Genomic DNA, 19,313 nt, shown 5'->3' with positions numbered 1-19,313 from the left:
GTTCCCAAATTAGATCAGCTCATTGGCCACAGGAGGGGACCTAGCGGAGTCTCATGTGTCTCAAATTGACATGAGGGCGTAGCTTCCCAAGGAAAGGGGACAATGGGGTGGGAGAGAAGGGTTGAAGGAGGAGAGACAGAAGAAGGAAAGGGAGAAGGGAGTGGCAGAGAAGACTCGAAGGAGGGCACAGATGGAATACTTGCAACTGTACTGTAGGGTTAAATTTTAGAATTTTCTTGCATTAATATTTTTCTAAAAATTTAAATTTGCGTGAATATCCTCTTCAAATTTATATTTATTTCTATGTCCTTATAAAATACTATTTTTGCACAAATACCCCTAATATAACGGTTCTTCTAATACTGTTAATAAAAATTATATTTATTTTAATTAAAAATAAAATAAAATTTTGAAATTACTTTTTGTGCCTCCTATTGCGATCGCCTTACAAATGTTTTTTTTCGCACATCTACTCATTAAGGATACTTTAGTCATTTTAATTTGAAACTTTTAATTTTTTAAAGCTGTCAGATGGTGTAGGTATATATGCAAAAATAAAGATAAAAAAGGGTAGAATAGCAAAACAAGTCTTTTACGATGGTAAACATACAAATATCAATTTTGAAAAGGTATTCATACAAAATTCGATATTTAAGAGGGTATTCATGTAAAAAATCCTAAATTTTATCAAAATTATTTTTTTGTAGAACCAGTTCTAGGATTAGGACTGCACAGGTACACAAAGAACTACTTGTTAAGAGCCCAAACTCACCACTTGGGTTGGATAATAGTTACTTTTTTTTTTGTCAAAAGCGGCATTTCAATTCATATAAGTCTAACGTGAGTACGAGATGCTGAATCAAGTGAAAGTAAACAATACAAAGAGTATGGAATACTGGCTAACCTTATCCAAAGGACCTCTTTGAAATGCCGGGCAATATAAAAGGCAACCCAATCTGTAGCACTGTTTGCCTCCCGATATACGTGAACTATCCAGACCAAGGTCAGCTCTCTCACCAATGTGCGGGTATCCCGTATCAAAGGGTGGCCATCATTGTATCTGTTTGCTCCTCGAATCTAGTCAATCACCGTAAACGAATCACCCTCAATGAATAAGCTGTCAACCCCTACCACCCGTCTAGCATACAATATGCCCTCCCATGCTGCCCGTGTTGGGAATTGTATCCTAATAGTCAATCGTCAGCATACTGATGATTGAATTTTGTAAATAAATTGATAAATTAATAAAATGTTATTTGGCATTATTCATCATTTTACATCTTCAAATGAACTCTTATATGATGAAGTCTGTTGCTGGGGGTCCAAACCGAGAACAATTGGCACAGCGGTGTGAACGGGGTTCCCTTTGAATTGCTTTGGTTGCGCTCCACCTTCCGTCGGAAAACCTGCAAGCAAGCCTCGCACCACCACTGGGGTAGTGGGGGCCCTCCGACGATCAAGTTAGAGGGAATCGAAGGAGAAGGAGAGGTAGCAGGTAAGATGATGCTATGGAGAATCTTGCTCACCCTCCCCCTTCCCCCCCAGCCCCTTATATATCAGGCTGGGGGGTTTTTCTGGGGATTGGTCATCGTGTGGCACGATGGGGTTGCCACTGACGTGGCCGTTACAGGGCGTCGTGGGGCAGCGCCGGGTACGGCCATGGCAGGGCGTAGTGGAGCTCCGCTTTGTACGGTTGTTACCGGGGATCGTGGGGCAGCGCCGGATTCGGCCGTTGCAGGGAGTAGTGGAGCAGGGGGCCGCGGCGTGCCTCAGGAGAACAGTCTGTTGTTGTCAAGAGATTGCCGACCCGAGGTCGGATTGCTGGATCCAGGGGGCAGCCGACTCGGGGTCGGACTGCGGAGCCGAAGATATCCGACCCGAGGTCGGATTGCTGGATCAAGGGGCAGCCGACTCGGGGTCGGGCTGCGGAGCCGAAGATATCCGACCCGAGGTCGGATTGCTGGATCAAGGGGCAGCCGTAGTCTTCTTGGGCGCGCGTGCCGGTCACGTGGGGCATGGTGGCTAAGTTCCCCCGTAACAGTAGCCCCCCACTTCCGAGCCTGGAACCAGGAGGGGAACGGGTGAAGGGAGTGATGCTTCGAGATTGCCGCCATCCCTCGGAAAGGCGCGCGCGCTCCGAGCTCCCCGCTCTTTTTTTTTTTATGGCGTATGGCGGTTGTCGCTGATCTGGCGGTCTGCGGATTTCGGCGGACATCCTTCCTTAATGGCGTCGATTCGCCTTTGGGGCGAGAACGATCCTTCGGTAGCCAGGCGTCCTCTGGCGTCACCGAGGCGTCACCCGCCTTTCTGCCTATTTAACCGGGGGCCCTCCCCTGTCCACCTTTCTCTTCACAGGCATCCGAGGGTTAGGCCTCAGGAAATCCTTCCGGCGCTAGGCCAGGCATCCGAGGGTTAGGCCTCAGGAAATTCTTCCGGCGCTAGGCCAGGCATCCGAGGGTTAGGCCTCAGGAAATTCTTCCGGCTCTAGGCCAGGCATCCGAGGGTTAGGCCTCAGGAAATTCTTCCGGCGCTAGGCCAGGCATCCGAGGGTTAGGCCTCAGGAAATTCTTCCGGCGCTAGGCCAGGCATCCGAGGGTTAGGCCTCAGAAAATTCTTCCGGCGCTAGGCCAGGCATCCGAGGGTTAGGCCTCAGGAAATCCTTCCGGCGCTAGGCCAGGCATCCGAGGGTTAGGCCTCAGGAAATTCCGCTCATTGGTCGGCCAAGGCTGGCGCAAGCCGAGGCGACCGGTCGGGGCTTCAGGCTAGTCTGCTCCCGGGATGATCATCGGGTTAGCCTGGCATCCGAGGACTGAGCCTCGGAGAATTCCACTCGTTGGTCGGCCAAGGCTGGCGCAAGCCGAGGCGACCGGTCGGGGCTTCAGGCTAGTCTGCTCCCGGGATGATCATCGGGTTAGCCTGGCATCCGAGGACTGAGCCTCGGGGAATTCCGCTCGTTGGTCGGCCAAGGCTGGCGCAAGCCGAGGTGACCGGTCGGGGCTTCAGGCTAGTCTGCTCCCGGGATGATCATCGGGTTAGCCTGGCACCCGAAGGCCGAGCCTCGGAGAATTCCGCTCGTTGGTCGGCCAAGGCTGGCGCAAGCCGAGGCGACCGGTCGGGGCTTCAGGCTAGTCTGCTCCCGGGATGATCATCGGGTTAGCCTGGCATCCGAGGGCCGAGCCTCGGAGAATTCCGCTCGTTGGTCGGCCAAGGCTGGCGCAAGCCGAGGCGACCGGTCGGGGCTTCAGGCTAGTCTGCTCCCGGGATGATCATCGGGTTAGCCTGGCATCCGAGGGCCGAGCCTCGGGGAATTCCGCTCGTTGGTCGGCCAAGGCTCACGCAAGCCGAGGCGACCGGTCGGAGCTTCAGGCTAGTCTGCTCCCGGGATGATCATCGGGTTAGCCTGGCATCCGAGGGCCGAGCCTCGGAGAATTCCGCTCGTTGGTCGGCCAAGGCTGGCGCAAGCCGAGGCGACCGGTCGGGGCTTCAGGCTAGTCTGCTCCCGGGATGATCATCGGGTTAGCCTGGCATCCGAGGGCCGAGCCTCGGGGAATTCCGCTTGTTGGTCGGCCAAGGCTGGCGCAAGCCGAGGCGACCGGTCGGGGCTTCAGGCTAGTCTGCTCCCGGAATGATCATCGGGTTAGCCTGGCATCCGAGGACTGAGCCTCGGGGAATTCCGCTCGTTGGTCGCGCGCCTATCACTTGCCGCTCGACGGGGTTTCTCCGTGGCCAGCTGCGATCGTATTTCTCCTCCTCTCGACGCGTCGCCTGGGGAACACCAGAAGGCTATTAAATGCTAATTGAGGCGTTACCTGGGAAATCGGATCGGCCAGTTGCTGCTTGCGAGGAGTGCCAGTTAAGCGGCCGCGATACGCGCGTTCTTCGAGGCGGATGCGGCCTGGAAATAGGGGCGGAGCCTCCTGGTCGCGGTCAGCAGCGCGAAGGCGATCTTTTCGGCCTTCGTATACCGCGTCTCGGCGTCCCGTAGGACCCGGCTGATGTAGTACACAGGCTTCTGGAGCTTTGCCTCTTCCCGAACCAGCACTGCACTGACCGCGGTTGGGGAGACCGCCAGATAGAGGTAGAGCATCTCCCTTTCTTGCGGCTTGGACAGTAGGGGAGGAGACGCCAGGTATTCCTTGAGCTAGTCGAATGCTGCTTGACATTCGGCAGTCCAGAGGAAGTCTTTTGGGCGTTTTAACACCTTAAAGAATGGTTGGCAGCGTTCGGCCGATTTTGCCACAAATCGTCCGAGCGCGGCGACCCTTCCAGCGAGCTCCTGAACTTCCTTTACTTTGGTCGGAGGGGACATACCTTGGATGGCCTTGATTTTGTCCGGGTTGGCTTCGATACCCCGCTGGTTGACAATGAAACCAAGGAACCTCCCGGCCGAAGCGCCAAAGGCGCACTTCGCTGGGTTCAGCTTCATGCGAAACTTCCGTAAGGTGGTGAAAGTCTCCTCCAGATCCACGATGTGCTGGTCTGCCTGGCGGCTCTTCACCAGCATATCGTCCACGTACACCTCCATGTTCCGGCCGATTTGCTCTTTGAAGATTTTGTTGACGAGGCGCTGGTAAGTGGCGCCAGCGTTCTTCAGACCGAAGGGCATTACCTTGTAGCAGTACAGCCCCCGGTCCGTTATAAAGGCAGTTTTCTCCTCGTCCTATGGGGCCATCATTATCTGGTTGTAACCGGAGAAGGCGTCCATGAAAGACAGCAGCTGATATCCGGAAGTCGCGTCGACCAGTTGGTCTATCCGCGGAAGCGGGAAGCTATCCTTAGGGCACGCCTTGTTCAGGTCGGTATAGTCAACGCACATCCTCCACTTCCCGCTCGCCTTCCGGACAAGTACAACATTTGCCAGCCACTCGGGGTAACTCACCTCCCTTATGAATCCTGCCTCCAAGAGTTTGTCTACCTCCTGGTCGACCACCCGGATCCGATCCGGGGCACAGTGTCTCTTCTTCTGCTTCACTGGCCGGTGGGTCGGGTCGACGTTGAGGGCGTGAGAAATGACCTCCGGGTCGATCCCAGGTACATCGGCCGCCGACCAGGCAAATACATCGGCATTGGCTCGGAGGAATTCCACCAACCGGGCCCGAGCTCCCGGGTCGAGATTGGCGCCGACCCGGACCACCCGGTCCCGGCGGCCTTCCTCGAGGGGAACTTCGACCACACCCTCGGCCGGCTCCCCCTGCCGCAAGGCCACCTCGTCTCTGGCATCAAGGGACTCGACGCTTAGGGCTTCTGCGGGCTTCTTCCCTTTGAGGGTCGCTAGGAAACATTGCCGTGCGGTCGGTTGGTCGCCTCGGACCTCCCCGATCCCGACCGCCGTGGGGAACCGCATGAGCAAGTGGTACGTAGAGACCACCGCGCGATGGGCGTTCAGTCCGGGTCGTCCGAGGATAGCGTTGTAGGCCGAGGGAACACGGACGACCAAGAACCCGAGTCGCACCGTGGCTTCTGCGGGTGCGACGCCCGCAGTCACAGGCAGCTCAACGACACCTTCCGCCGGGACAGCGTCACCGGTGAATCCTATGAGGGGGGTGGATATTTTGTGCAACAATTGTCTGAACAAGCCCATCTTTTGGAAGGCCTCGTAAAACAAGATATCAGCTGAGCTTCCACTATCCACAAGAACACGCCTTACATCATAGTTTGCCATAGTGAGGGAGATCACCATGGCGTCATCGTGGGGGGTCTGAACCCCCTTTACATCCTCATCACAAAAGGTGATTACATTGCCGACCCTCTGCCTCTTTGCGACGGCCGCCCCTAATGCTTCCGTCGAGCCCCCTGCTTTCCTCACGGGCCGGGGGCAGCCCCCAGTGATAGTGTGGATTACGCCCGCAACGGGTCGATTCTGCTCCCGAGGCTCCGGAGGGGCCGGGTCGGCCGGACGCGGGTCTGCGGGGGGACGTCGGTCGCTCACATATCGACCGAGACGCCCCCGGCGGATGAGAGCCTCGATCTCGTCCCGAAGCTGGAAACAGTCCTCCGTGTCGTGGCCGTGGTCTCGGTGGTACTCACAGTACGCCCGGGAGGGCCTCTTCCCAGGGATCCTCCGCATCTGTCTCGGGGCCGGGAGGTCCTCCCGCCCCTTGATCTCCATAAGGATCTGGGCCCGGGGAGTCAGGAGAGGGGTGTACCGGTGAAAACGTCGGGGCGGAGAACGAGGGCGTGGAGCGCCGTGGTTCTTCGCCGGCGACGGGCTTCTGCGCCGACGCTGAGGCGTCGGGCTCCTCCTCTGGCGTGCCTCTTTCCGCCTTTTCTTCCCAAGCTTTTGAGGGATCTCGGCGGCCTCCTTGCTCCGGTGGGCGGCCGCCTCCTCGGCGTCCGCATACTGGTTCGCCCGGGACAACAGCTCTGGGAAGCTCCGCGGCAGGCGTTTGTCCAGGGAGAAGGTGAGTCTGCCCTTTCGGAAGCCACGCTTCAGGGCTGAAAGAGCTACCTCCTGACTCAGGTTCTGGACCTCCAGCGTAGCCCTGTTGAAGCGGGTAAGATAATCCCGCAGGCTTTCTCCCTCGTTTTGCCGGACATCAAAGAGGGAGTCGGAGACCAGTCGCCACCGGCTACTGACGGCGAAATGAGTGATGAAGAGGCGAGTGAACTGGTCGAAGGACCGGATTGAGTCAGCCTCCAGCCCGGCGAACCATGCCCTCGCCGGGCCACGGAGGGTTGCCGGGAAAGCCTTGCAGAGAAGGGGATCTGATGCTCCGTGGAGGAGCATAAGTGTGGAGTGATTGATTAAAACCCCATTTGATTTTGATGAGCTCAAAGCATTTGAGTATATCTTGTGATTACTAATGAATTCAATTGAGTGTTTCAGTGAAAAACCTGTCCAAGTGTCTCTAGACTTGGTTCATAGTATATTGGTTAAGTTAAGAAGTCTGCTGAACCAAAGTCAGAGACTCGAGTCGACTCCCGAGTATCACGAGTCGACTCCAAGCGTATCAAGTTCACTGGCACGAGCTCGAGTCGACTCCAGACTAGTACGAGTCGACTCCGACTGAGAACAGAAAGAAGAACAGAAAGCCTCATCTCAGAACCTGTCAACGAGTCGACTCCTGAAGTGCGCGAGTCGACTCCAATGTTCAACAAGTCGACTCCAGGGTAGTAAGAGTCGACTCCAAGAGGTACACAAAGAAAAGTCAGAGAGCAGTTTTTCGGGTCTGAGATTCGAGTCGCCTCCAGTGGAACGCGAGTCGACTCCGATGGTTGGCAGGTCGACTCCAAAGAAGGTAAGAGTCGACTCTCAGAGGAACACAAGGAAAAAGTCAGAGAACGATTTTCGGACTCTGAGATTCGAGTCGACTCCCGCAGTACGCGAGTCGACTCCGAGACTGAGCGACCATCAACAGACAGAAGACCATGTTACTGCCTCGGAGATTCGAGTCGACTCACAGACAGCTCGAGTCGACTCCAAGACAAGCTTCACGTCAAAAGGCAGAAGACCAACTTTCGGAAACTGAGAGCCGAGTCGACTCCAAGACTGGATGAGCCAAAAGACAGAGAATCGGGAGTTCGGGCTCTGAGATTCGAGTCGACTCCCAGGACAGTCGAGTCGACTCGAGTGGACAAAATTCAAAATTGGATCTACGGACTTCAGTGGATGAGCCGACTCCAAAATTGCCAGGTCAGCTCCAGAAGTTGGCGAGTCGACTCCAGGTCAAGACGAGTCGACTCCCAGTCAAGACGGCAACTTTAATTCAAATTTGGAAACAGTTGCCGAGTCGACTCCGGAAAAGCGTGAGTCGACTCCTGCTACAGCCGAGTCGACTCCTGATCGCGCGAGTCGACTCCAACCCACCAACGGTCATATTGTCAGGCTGCGCAGAGTGTGCAGAACGGCCAGAAAAAGCAGAGTAACGGCTAGTTTCCGTGGGGGTTGGCTTAAATAGCCACAGAGGACTGTAGCAAGGCAGAGAACAGATATTCCACTCCAAGCATTCAAGTTTTCAAGCTCTCCAAGTGCTCTTAAACGAAAAAGGGGAGATCTGCATTTACTGCTCCAACAACTTCTTCCCAACAATCAAAGCTTCCTCCTCCTGCATTCAAGTCGACCACTCTTTCAAGAGGAGACCGGAGTTCCAGAAGCCATACCTCTTCACCAACTTAAAAGCGTTTGAGAGCTTCTAACTCCTTTACGATTATATTGTCTTAAATCTGCTTTTTGAGAAGCTATTTTCTGTTTTCTTCTATCTCTTGTATTTACTTGATTCAATCGGGGGATTGAATCAAGGGGTTTAAGGTTGGTTGGTGAGCCAAGTTAAAACCAACGTGTGTAAGGGTTTGATTGTGAGCCCGGAAAAACAATCGGGGTTGGTTCTAGTCGGTGAGCCTGGGAAAACCGACCGAGTTCGTTGTGAGCTCGTAAAACAACAAGTTTGGTTGTGAGCTTGCAAAACAACCGGCTGTAATCCAAGGGGGTTATAGTGAAATTCCCAAGTGAGACTTGGGAAGTGGACGTAGGAGCAAGGGTTAGCTCCGAACCACTATAAAACTTTGTGTTTGTAGTGCATTGTCTCTCATCTTCTTCCCCGCACATTACTCACAGCACTAGGCTTTAATTAAATAACTTGCTATAGTTTTTAATTAATCATCCACAAAGTTTTAATTAGCCAAATTATATTAAAAACCCAATTCACGCCCCCCCCCTCTTGGGTTGTCTATCTGGGCAACAAGTGGTATCAGAGCCAAAAACTCTTCCACTCAAGAGTTAAAAGATCAAAATGACAACCCCATTTGGATCTTCTCACATTGAGGGTCAGTCCACCCAAAGACCCCCTTTCTTCAATGGATCTGACTACTCATACTGGAAGGCTAGGATGAGAATATTCATCCAAGCCCAAGACTATGAGATGTGGTCCATTGTAGTAAATGGGCCATACATCCCATCCATATACGTAGATGGTGTTAAGGTACCTAAACTTGAAATGGACTGGGATGAACATGACATGAGGAAGGCACAATTAAACTCTAAAGCAATGAATGTCTTCTATTGTGCCTTAGACCGTAATGAATTCAATAGGATTTCAACTTGTAATTCAGCAAAAGAAATTTGGGACAGACTTGAAGTGACCCATGAGGGCACGAATCAAGTCAAGGAATCCAAAATAAACATCTTGGTTCATAAATATGAACTATTTAAAATGGATTCAAATAAAACAATCACATCCATGTTCACTAGGTTTACTGATATTGTCAATGGCCTAAAAAGCCTTGGCAAGAACTATACTAACAGTGAGCTTGTCAGGAAAATCCTTCGGTGTCTACCGAGGTCGTGGGAAGCTAAAGTGACAGCAATTCAAGAAGCCAAGGACTTGAACAAGCTACCACTTGAGGAGCTTCTTGGATCCCTCATGACGCACGAGCTCACCATGAAACAACACAACGAGAAAGAGTCCTCCCATAAGAAAAAGGTAATAGCCCTTAAATCTACTTCTTCTAACAAGGACTTGTCTTGCAGCAGCAGCAGCGAAGAAGAAGAAGATGAGGAAGATGGTGGTGAGGCTCTTCTTGTGCGCAAGTTCAAGAAATTCATCAACCACAAGAAGTCCTATCATCAAAGGAGAGGCCCCTCAAATTCCTACCGCAAGGACAAAGGTAAGGAAAGGGAAAATGAGAGGATTGGTTGTTACGAGTGCAAGAAGCCGGGTCACATAAGAGCAGAGTGCCCCTTACTGAAGAAGGGGAGTAAGTACAAGAAGAAAAAGGCATTTGTGACTACCCTATCGGACTCCGACTCATCATCCTCCTCATCAGATGATGAACAAGAAGAGAAGGCCAATTTCTGTTTCATGGCCAACGAAAACGAGGTAACTTCCGACACGCATCCTGATTTTTCTTTTGATGAACTTTATGATGCATTTAATGAATTAATGGTAGAATATAAGGCTATAAATCTTAAGAATAAAGAACTGAAAATAACTAATCAATCATACCTACATAAATATGATAAATTAGTTAAGGATAAGAATTTAATCACCAAAGAAAATATAGAACTTAAAACAAGCAACCTACTTTTAACTCAAAAGACTAACATCTTAACTAAAGAAAATGAAAAACTAACTAAGAAATTTTCAGAACTTAAAAAATATAAACAAACCTTAGATAAGGATCTTACTAAAGAACTTAATGATCTAAAAGCCGAAAAACAAACAATAACTAAAGAACTTAACAAATATAAACCCATAGTTGAAAAATTCACATATAGCTCTGAAAAATTAAACATGATACTAAATAGTCAACGTGCGGTATTTAATAAAGCAGGTTTAGGGTATAAACCAAGAAATAAGCAAAAACTTCTTAGTAACTTTTTTGTTAAAGCTGGGAAAACTAAAATTAAGAAAATAACTTGCTTTTGTTGTGGAATAGTAGGACATAAAGCAAATGCATGTAATTTTAGGAAAAGTAAAACTAAAAGAAAAATTAAAAGGGTATGGGTTCCAAAAGGAACCAACTTGACTAACCATGAAGGACCCAAGAAAACTTGGGTACCTAAGATGACATGACTTGCTTGTGTAGGAGTGTCTTGCAGCCAAGGTCAACAAAAATTGCTGGTATTTGGATAGTGGCTGCTCAAGGCACATGACGGGTGATAAAGACCAATTTTTCACCCTTGAAGCTAAGAAGGGAGGTGCTGTGACGTTTGGAGACAACAACCAAGGTCACATCATTGGTATTGGTAAAGTTCAAATCACCCCTTCTACTTTTATAGATAATGTTAGATATGTTGATGGTCTTAAACATAACTTGTTAAGCATTAGTCAATTATGTGATAAAGGATATGATGTTATGTTTAAACCATCACTATGTATTATAACAAATCCTAATGATAATAGTTTAGTTTTTAAAGGGATTAGACGTGGAAATGTATATGTTGTAGACCTAGAAGATCTTGCAAAACATAACCAATGTCTAGTTGTAAATGAAACTAAAGATAATGATGCTAGTTGGTTATGGCACCGTAAGTTAGGTCATGCAAGCATGGACACAATAACTAAATTAGTTAAAAGAGACTCCGTGATAGGTTTGCCAAAATTAAAATTTGAAAAGAACAAAATATGTGAGGCATGTCAATTTGGCAAACAATCTAGGAACTCTTTTAAATCCATAAAATGTGTCTCTACCTCTAGGCCTCTAGAATTATTACACATGGACCTATTTGGTCCAACTAGAACAACAAGCCTAGGTGGAAATAAATATGGCCTAGTTATTGTAGATGATTACTCTAGGTACACATGGGTCATGTTCCTAGCGCATAAGGACCAAGCATTTTCTATGTTTAAGAAGTTCCATAAGGAAGTAACAAATGCTAGAGAGTCTTCAGTCATAGCTATTAGAAGTGACCATGGTACCGAATTCGAAAATCAATTATTTGATGAATTTTGTAGTAAAAAGGGGATAACCCATAATTTTTCTGCACCTAGGACACCACAACAAAATGGAGTTGTGGAAAGGAAAAATAGAACTCTAGAGGAAATGGCTAGAACGATGTTATGTGAAAGTAACCTCCCTAAGTACTTTTGGGGAGAAGCCATTAATACTTCCTGCCATATATTAAATAGAGTTTTATTAAGACCCATTATAAAGAAAACACCATATGAACTGTGGAAAAACAGAAAACCAAAAGTTAATTACTTTCATGTTTTTGGATGTAGGTGTTTTGTCCATAATAATGGGAAAGATAATCTAGGAAAATTTGATCCTAAATCTGATGAAGGAATATTCTTAGGTTATTCTACAACTAGTAAAGCCTATAGAGTCTTTAATAAAAGAACCCTAGTTATAGAAGAATCTATACATGTTGTTTTTGATGACTCTAATGACATCTCATCTAGTAAGAAAGTTAATTGTGATGATGATATTGAAATACTTGAAGAAAAGATAGATAAGATGGGATTACAAGATGATAATCAAAAATTGATTGAAGAAGCATCATCAAGCCAAGAGCCTATTGTGGATCATGGGTTAACAAAAGCTTGGAGGTATGCTCACGGGCATCCTAAGGAACTCATTCTAGATGATCCATCTCAACCGGTTAGGACTAGAGCATCCCTTAGAAATTTGAATAACCATCTAGCTTTTGTTTCACACTTTGAGCCCAAACATATAGAAGAAGCCGAAAATGATGTAAATTGGATAAATGCAATGCAAGAAGAACTAAACCAATTTACTAGAAACAAAGTGTGGGATCTAGTAGAGAGGCCTTCTGAATATCCAATTATAGGTACAAAATGGATATATAAAAATAAGCTAGATGAAAATGGAATTGTTATAAGGAATAAGGCTAGACTAGTGGCAAAGGGTTATAATCAAGAAGAAGGCATAGATTTTGATGAAACCTTTGCTCCCGTAGCTAGACTTGAGGCTATTAGACTATTATTAGCATATGCATGCTCTAAGGATTTCAAACTATTTCAAATGGATGTAAAAAGTGCATTTTTAAATGGGTATATTAATGAGGAAGTGTATGTAGAACAACCTTCTGGTTTTGAAAATCATCAATACCCTAATCATGTGTATAAACTGAACAAAGCACTTTATGGATTAAAACAAGCACCTAGAGCATGGTATGAGAGACTTAGTAAATTCCTATTAGAACATGAATTCTCTAGGGGAAATGTAGATACAACATTATTTCTGAAAAAGAAAAATAAGGATATGTTATTAGTACAGATTTATGTTGATGATATCATTTTCGGTGCTACTAACAATCGCCTCTGCGAGAAATTTGCTGATTTGATGCAGAGTGAGTTTGAGATGAGCATGATGGGAGAGCTGAACTATTTCCTCGAGCTTCAAATCAAACAATCTGAAGGAGGCATCTTCATCAATCAAGCAAAATATATCAAGGAGATGCTCAAGAAGTTTGATATGGAGGGAAACAAGTCAATCAGCACCCCCATGAGCTCATCATGCAAGTTAGACCAAGATGAATCAGGTAAATCTGTAGATCAAAAACTTTATAGAGGTATGATAGGTTCTTTACTGTATCTTACTGCAAGTAGGCCTGATATTATGTTTAGTGTGTGCATGTGTGCTAGATATCAGGCTAATCCTAAAGAATCACACCTAGCTGCAGTTAAGAGAATCTTTAAATACTTAATTGGAACTAAGAACATAGGGCTGTGGTACTCTAAAGAATCTAGCCTAAACTTAATAGGGTACACAGATTCAGACTTCGCTGGATGTAAGCTTGATAGAAAAAGTACCAGCGGGTCTTGTCAATTTCTAGGAGAAAACCTAATCTCATGGTTTAGCAAGAAACAAAACTCGGTTGCATTATCCACTGCAGAAGCTGAATATGTTGCAGCCGGGAGTTGTTGTGCTCAAATCTTATGGATTAAACAACAATTAGAAGATTATGGCATTAAACAAGATAAAATTCCCATTAATTGTGATAACACAAGTGCCATAAATCTAACTAAAAATCCAATTCAACACTCAAGAACTAAACACATTGAGATAAGACATCACTTCATAAGAGATCATGTATTGAATGGTGATGTGTCACTCCAATTTGTGTGTACTGATAATCAATTAGCAGACATTTTTACAAAACCCCTAAGTGAAGAGAGGTTTAGTGTGCTTAGAAGGGGATTAGGAGTGATTGATCCATCCTAGTGGGAGTTTTTCACTAGATTAATTGATTTTGATGATTAGAATGAGGTTAAAATAGAGTTTCTATGCAGTGATCATCAAATCAGTCCTTAATTAGGTGATTTTCCCTCATTTGGCACAATTATGGCATGGTTTTTAGGTGCGTACCAAGGTTAGAGACGACTCGAGTAAGTTTCAGAGCCGGCTCCTAAGGGGGAGTCGACTCGCGCATTAGCGGGAGTCGACTCGCAAAGTTGGCAGCTGAGGGGGAGTCGACTCGCACACTGTCGGGAGTCGACTCGAAGTCTACATGCGCTAACAGAGAGTCGACTCGCGCATATTCTGGAGTCGACTCGAGGTCGAGTCGACTCGCGACTCAGGAGAGTCGACTCGCAGACGGGATCCGACTTTTTAACCCTAGGTTTGTCGTTTCGCAAACACTTTTCCTCAAGCCGCCACTGTTCACAAAGCCCTAGAGCCGACTCCTAGGTCATCCCCGATCGTCTCCAAGCCCTTTTCCCGTCGATTCTTCGCCGGACATTGAGTTTCCGTCCGTTTCTAGGTCATTTCCGGTCCGTCCCGAGCTTCCTCTGTCGGTTCTTCACCGTCCTCTAGGTATTTTTCTTCCCGTTTAGGTCAAGATGCCTCGTAAGACCGTCGTTAGGAAGAGGTCCCGTCCCGAGGCCGGTCCCGAGCGACGCTCCAAGGCGCGGCACGATCCCGCGAGGCAACCACCTCCGGATCGTTCCCCGCCTAGGGTGGTTCTCGTTAGGCCGTTGGCCGGGAAGGCCGTCACCTCCGGGAGGTTTGTCGATTTCGACTATCTCTCCCGGGAGGGGTTCACCATAGGCGATAGGCTTAGAGCCCAGGGCCTAGAGTACTTCCTCACCTTGGACCTTCCCACCTATCCTGGCCTAGTTCAAGAGATTTACAGTACCGTCCATCGGGGAGATGGAGGTATCGAGGGTACGGTAGTAGGTGTCCCGTTGCGTGTCACAGAGGACCTCATTGCCCATATCCTTCGCCTTCCATTAGTAGGGGTGGCTCCCGCACACCCTGAGGATAGAGTTGCGGCCCTTACGGTCGTCTTAGGACATCCACCTCAGTCCCTCCTAGATGAGGTATCTGCTAGCTCACTTCCTATTGAAATGAGAATCCTTTTGAGCATTCTGTCCAGGTCCATCTTCCCTAAGACAGGGAGATTTGATTTTGTGAATGAGAGGGACTTAGCTATTATGTCTTATATCCTTCAGGACACCCCGATCAACTTCCCAAAGCTCATTTATAGGTATATGTGTGAGCCCCTAGATAGACCTAGGCTCTCACTCCCATACGGGATGTTATTCACTCTTCTTTTTAGGCAGTACGAGATTCCCATTCCTGAGAGGGAACCCTCTCGTGCCTTGCGATGGACTGATCGCTTGTGTACGGGGACTATGCACAGGATGGGATTTCGGAAGAGAGAAGGGATCTGGGTTAGGAAGTCTACTCTCACTGCTCAGACCACCAGACCATCACCCAGTCCTGAGCCAGATTCAGACTACCCAGACCTTCCAGACCATCCAGACCTCCCATCCACTCCTCCTGCTCCTACCACCTTTGCCGGACCTTCCTCCTCAGCTACACCATCTATGGAGGTTCGGATTGATCCAGAGCAGCTCCGGGAGCTGCGGCAGGAGATCGTCCGAGATCTGAGGGACGAGCTGCTTCGGGAGCTCCGAGGTGCGGTGCCTGCTCCCACTCCTGCACCTGTATCTTCTCAGTTGGTCCCTTCCTTGACAGCCGTGACTGACATGATGGCTCATGTACGGGAAGAGATCTACAATATCCGGAGTTTGGTCCAGGCCCAGTTCCAAAGCATGAATGAGGTCACGAGCTCCACTCGACAAATGCGAGAGGAGATAGGTCGTGACATGCACACCACCACCGAGGGGGCCGAGCGCTTGTCGAATGTACTCATCGACAAGCTGGACGCACCACAGACATCGGTGACTGGGCTTCAGGCGTCGGTGACAGAGCTCTCCACTACACATAGCAGAGCCACCACGTCTATTATCACGCAGCTCGGACATGTGACAGATGCAGTCACCCTCCTCATGGAGCAGAGCCGATTGAGAGGAGGAGCACCATCCTCGAGAGGAGGTGCCACATCCTCGAGAGGAGGAGCCACATCCTCCAGAGGAGGAGATGCATCCTCGAGAGGAGGAGCCACACCCTCCAGAGGAGGAGATGCATCCTCGAGAGGGGGAGCCTCATCCTCGAGGAGGCCATAGATGTTTTTGTGTGATGTATTGTTTTACCTTACTTATTGTATGCTCAAATGTGTTCACATTCATATCAATACAATGAGTAGACATTTTATCTTCAATTATGTGCCATTTGATGTGCCATTTGTTGATTGTGCCATTGATTGTGTGTGATTACCTCCTTTTTGGTATGATGACAAAAAGGGGGAGAAATATGTATAAAATATGGTAAAATATGTAAAAGGGGAGAAATATTAAAAAAAATATGTAAAAGAAATCAATGGAAATAAATAAAACGATAAACTCTTAAAAACACACACAAATTTGTTCTAAATGGATTCGGTACCTCGAGGCTCATTATCTCTCTTTTGGGGCTCCTAATGGAGTAATCTCCAGAATCTATTCAAGGGATATTCGGAGATTAGCTGAATCCTACTCAAGAACAAATTGACAGATTTTTCCTCTAAAAAGATAAAATTCAGTTCAAAAAAAAAACTTCAAAGCATGAAGAGGAAATTCAGAAAATCAAAATATAGTTGAATGCATATGTTGAGGGGGAGAATCTGAATTTTAATCAAGCTAAATCATTAATGACATATAAGCCAAACAATTGATTGCATAATATGAAGGCTTATATAATTCCAAATGAAAGGGGGAGCTTTAACTCCGAAATTTAATGTTTCACTCCTTTCAAACTTGGATAAATTAAATTATCAGACATTTGAATTCATTTATGGATTTTACTTCATTGTTTTATGAGCAATTCATTTTACATATACTCAAAGTTTTGTCATCATCAAAAAGGGGGAGATTGTGGAGTGATTGATTAAAACCCCATTTGATTTTGATGAGCTCAAAGCATTTGAGTATATCTTGTGATTACTAATGAATTCAATTGAGTGTTTCAGTGAAAAACCTGTCCAAGTGTCTCTAGACTTGGTTCATAGTATATTGGTTAAGTTAAGAAGTCTGCTGAACCAAAGTCAGAGACTCGAGTCGACTCCCGAGTATCACGAGTCGACTCCAAGCGTATCAAGTTCACTGGCACGAGCTCGAGTCGACTCCAGACTAGTACGAGTCGACTCCGACTGAGAACAGAAAGAAGAACAGAAAGCCTCATCTCAGAACCTGTCAACGAGTCGACTCCTGAAGTGCGCGAGTCGACTCCAATGTTCAACGAGTCGACTCCAGGGTAGTAAGAGTCGACTCCAAGAGGTACACAAAGAAAAGTCAGAGAGCAGTTTTTCGGGTCTGAGATTCGAGTCGCCTCCAGTGGAACGCGAGTCGACTCCGATGGTTGGCAGGTCGACTCCAAAGAAGGTAAGAGTCGACTCTCAGAGGAACACAAGGAAAAAGTCAGAGAACGATTTTCGGACTCTGAGATTCGAGTCGACTCCCGCAGTACGCGAGTCGACTCCGAGACTGAGCGACCATCAACAGACAGAAGACCATGTTACTGCCTCGGAGATTCGAGTCGACTCACAGACAGCTCGAGTCGACTCCAAGACAAGCTTCACGTCAAAAGGCAGAAGACCAACTTTCGGAAACTGAGAGCCGAGTCGACTCCAAGGAAGTTCGAGTCGACTCCAAGACTGGATGAGCCAAAAGACAGAGAATCGGAAGTTCGGGCTCTGAGATTCGAGTCGACTCCCAGGACAGTCGAGTCGACTCGAGTGGACAAAATTCAAAATTGGATCCACGGACTTCAGTGGATGAGCCGACTCCAAAATTGCCAGGTCAGCTCCAGAAGTTGGCGAGTCGACTCCAGGTCAAGACGAGTCGACTCCCAGTCAAGACGGCAACTTTAATTCAAATTTGGAAATAGTTGCCGAGTCGACTCCGGAAAAGCGTGAGTCGACTCCTGCTACAGCCGAGTCGACTCCTGATCGCGCGAGTCGACTCCAACCCACCAACGGTCATATTGTCAGGCTGCGCAGAGTGTGCAGAACGGCCAGAAAAAGCAGAGTAACGGCTAGTTTCCGTGGGGGTTGGCTTAAATAGCCACAAAGGACTGTAGCAAGGCAGAGAACAGATATTCCACTCCAAGCATTCAAGTTTTCAAGCTCTCCAAGTGCTCTTAAACGAAAAAGGGGAGATCTGCATTTACTGCTCCAACAACTTCTTCCCAACAATCAAAGCTTCCTCCTCCTGCATTCAAGTCGACCACTCTTTCAAGAGGAGACCGGAGTTCCAGAAGCCATACCTCTTCACCAGCTTAAAAGCGTTTGAGGGCTTCTAACTCCTTTACGATTATATTGTCTTAAATCTGCTTTTTGAGAAGCTATTTTCTGTTTTCTTCTATCTCTTGTATTTACTTGATTCAATCGGGGGATTGAATCAAGGGGTTTAAGGTTGGTTGGTGAGCCAAGTTAAAACCAACGTGTGTAAGGGTTTGATTGTGAGCCCGGAAAAACAATCGGGGTTGGTTCTAGTCGGTGAGCCTGGGAAAACCGACCGAGTTCGTTGTGAGCTCGTAAAACAATAAGTTTGGTTGTGAGCTTGCAAAACAACCGGCTGTAATCCAAGGGGGTTATAGTGAAATTCCCAAGTGAGACTTGGGGAGTGGACGTAGGAGCAAGGGTTAGCTCCGAACCACTATAAAACTTTGTGTTTGTAGTGCATTGTCTCTCATCTTCTTCCCCGCACATTACTCACAGCACTAGGCTTTAATTAAATAACTTGCTATAGTTTTTAATTAATCATCCACAAAGTTTTAATTAGCCAAATTATATTAAAAACCCAATTCACCCCCCCCTCTTGGGTTGTCTATCTAGGCAACAATAAGGGTCCTGAAACTCTCGACGTGATCCCGCGGATCCGCCGCCCCGTCATAGGGCTCGATCGCCGGCATTTTGAACCCCGGCGGATTCGGGGTCCGCAGGATCCTCGAGGCGAGCGCCGGCTGGGAGGAGATCTCTAAGTCGGCGAAGGGATCTTTGGAATGGCCCTTCAGGACCTGGAGTTGTCGGTGGAGATCGTCCACCCGCCGGTCCAGGGAGCGCGACCGGTGGGTGGGAGACAAGGAGCGGCGAGAGGGGGACCGACTGGAGCGCGGGTTCCTCGAGGACTGGGGGGCCTGGGAATGCGCCCGGGCCCGCCTCTCGTATCCCGCGCAGCTCCGGTGGGAAGGTCCCGGCAGAATGGAGCGTGCTCGAGAATCCTCCTCGCGCCGGCGCTCCTCCCCATGGGAGAGGAAGGAGCGCGGGTTGAGGAGGACAGGCGAACGCTCAGGCAGCGGCGGCTCCTGAGCCCGCTGCGGCGCCCGGGACATCGCACCCTGCAGATTCTGCACCGCTTCCGCGAGGGTGCGAACCTGCTGGGTTAGCTGGTCGAACTGGGCGGCTTCGACCATCTGAATGGGCGGTGGGGCGGTGGAGTGTTGCTGAGAGCGTGTTGGAGATGCAGCGGCCTCCCGGCCAGTGGCGCGAGAGGCCCCGCGACCGGAAGCATTGGAAGCTCCACGAC

This window comes from Phoenix dactylifera, chromosome 7 (genome assembly GCF_051530095.1).
Source record: "Phoenix dactylifera cultivar Ajwa chromosome 7, Ajwa_hap1_PhDact_Kaust_v1.1, whole genome shotgun sequence".
In the NCBI taxonomy this organism is placed as follows: Eukaryota; Viridiplantae; Streptophyta; class Magnoliopsida; order Arecales; family Arecaceae; genus Phoenix; species Phoenix dactylifera.
Note: the sequence above shows the minus strand (reverse complement) of the source record.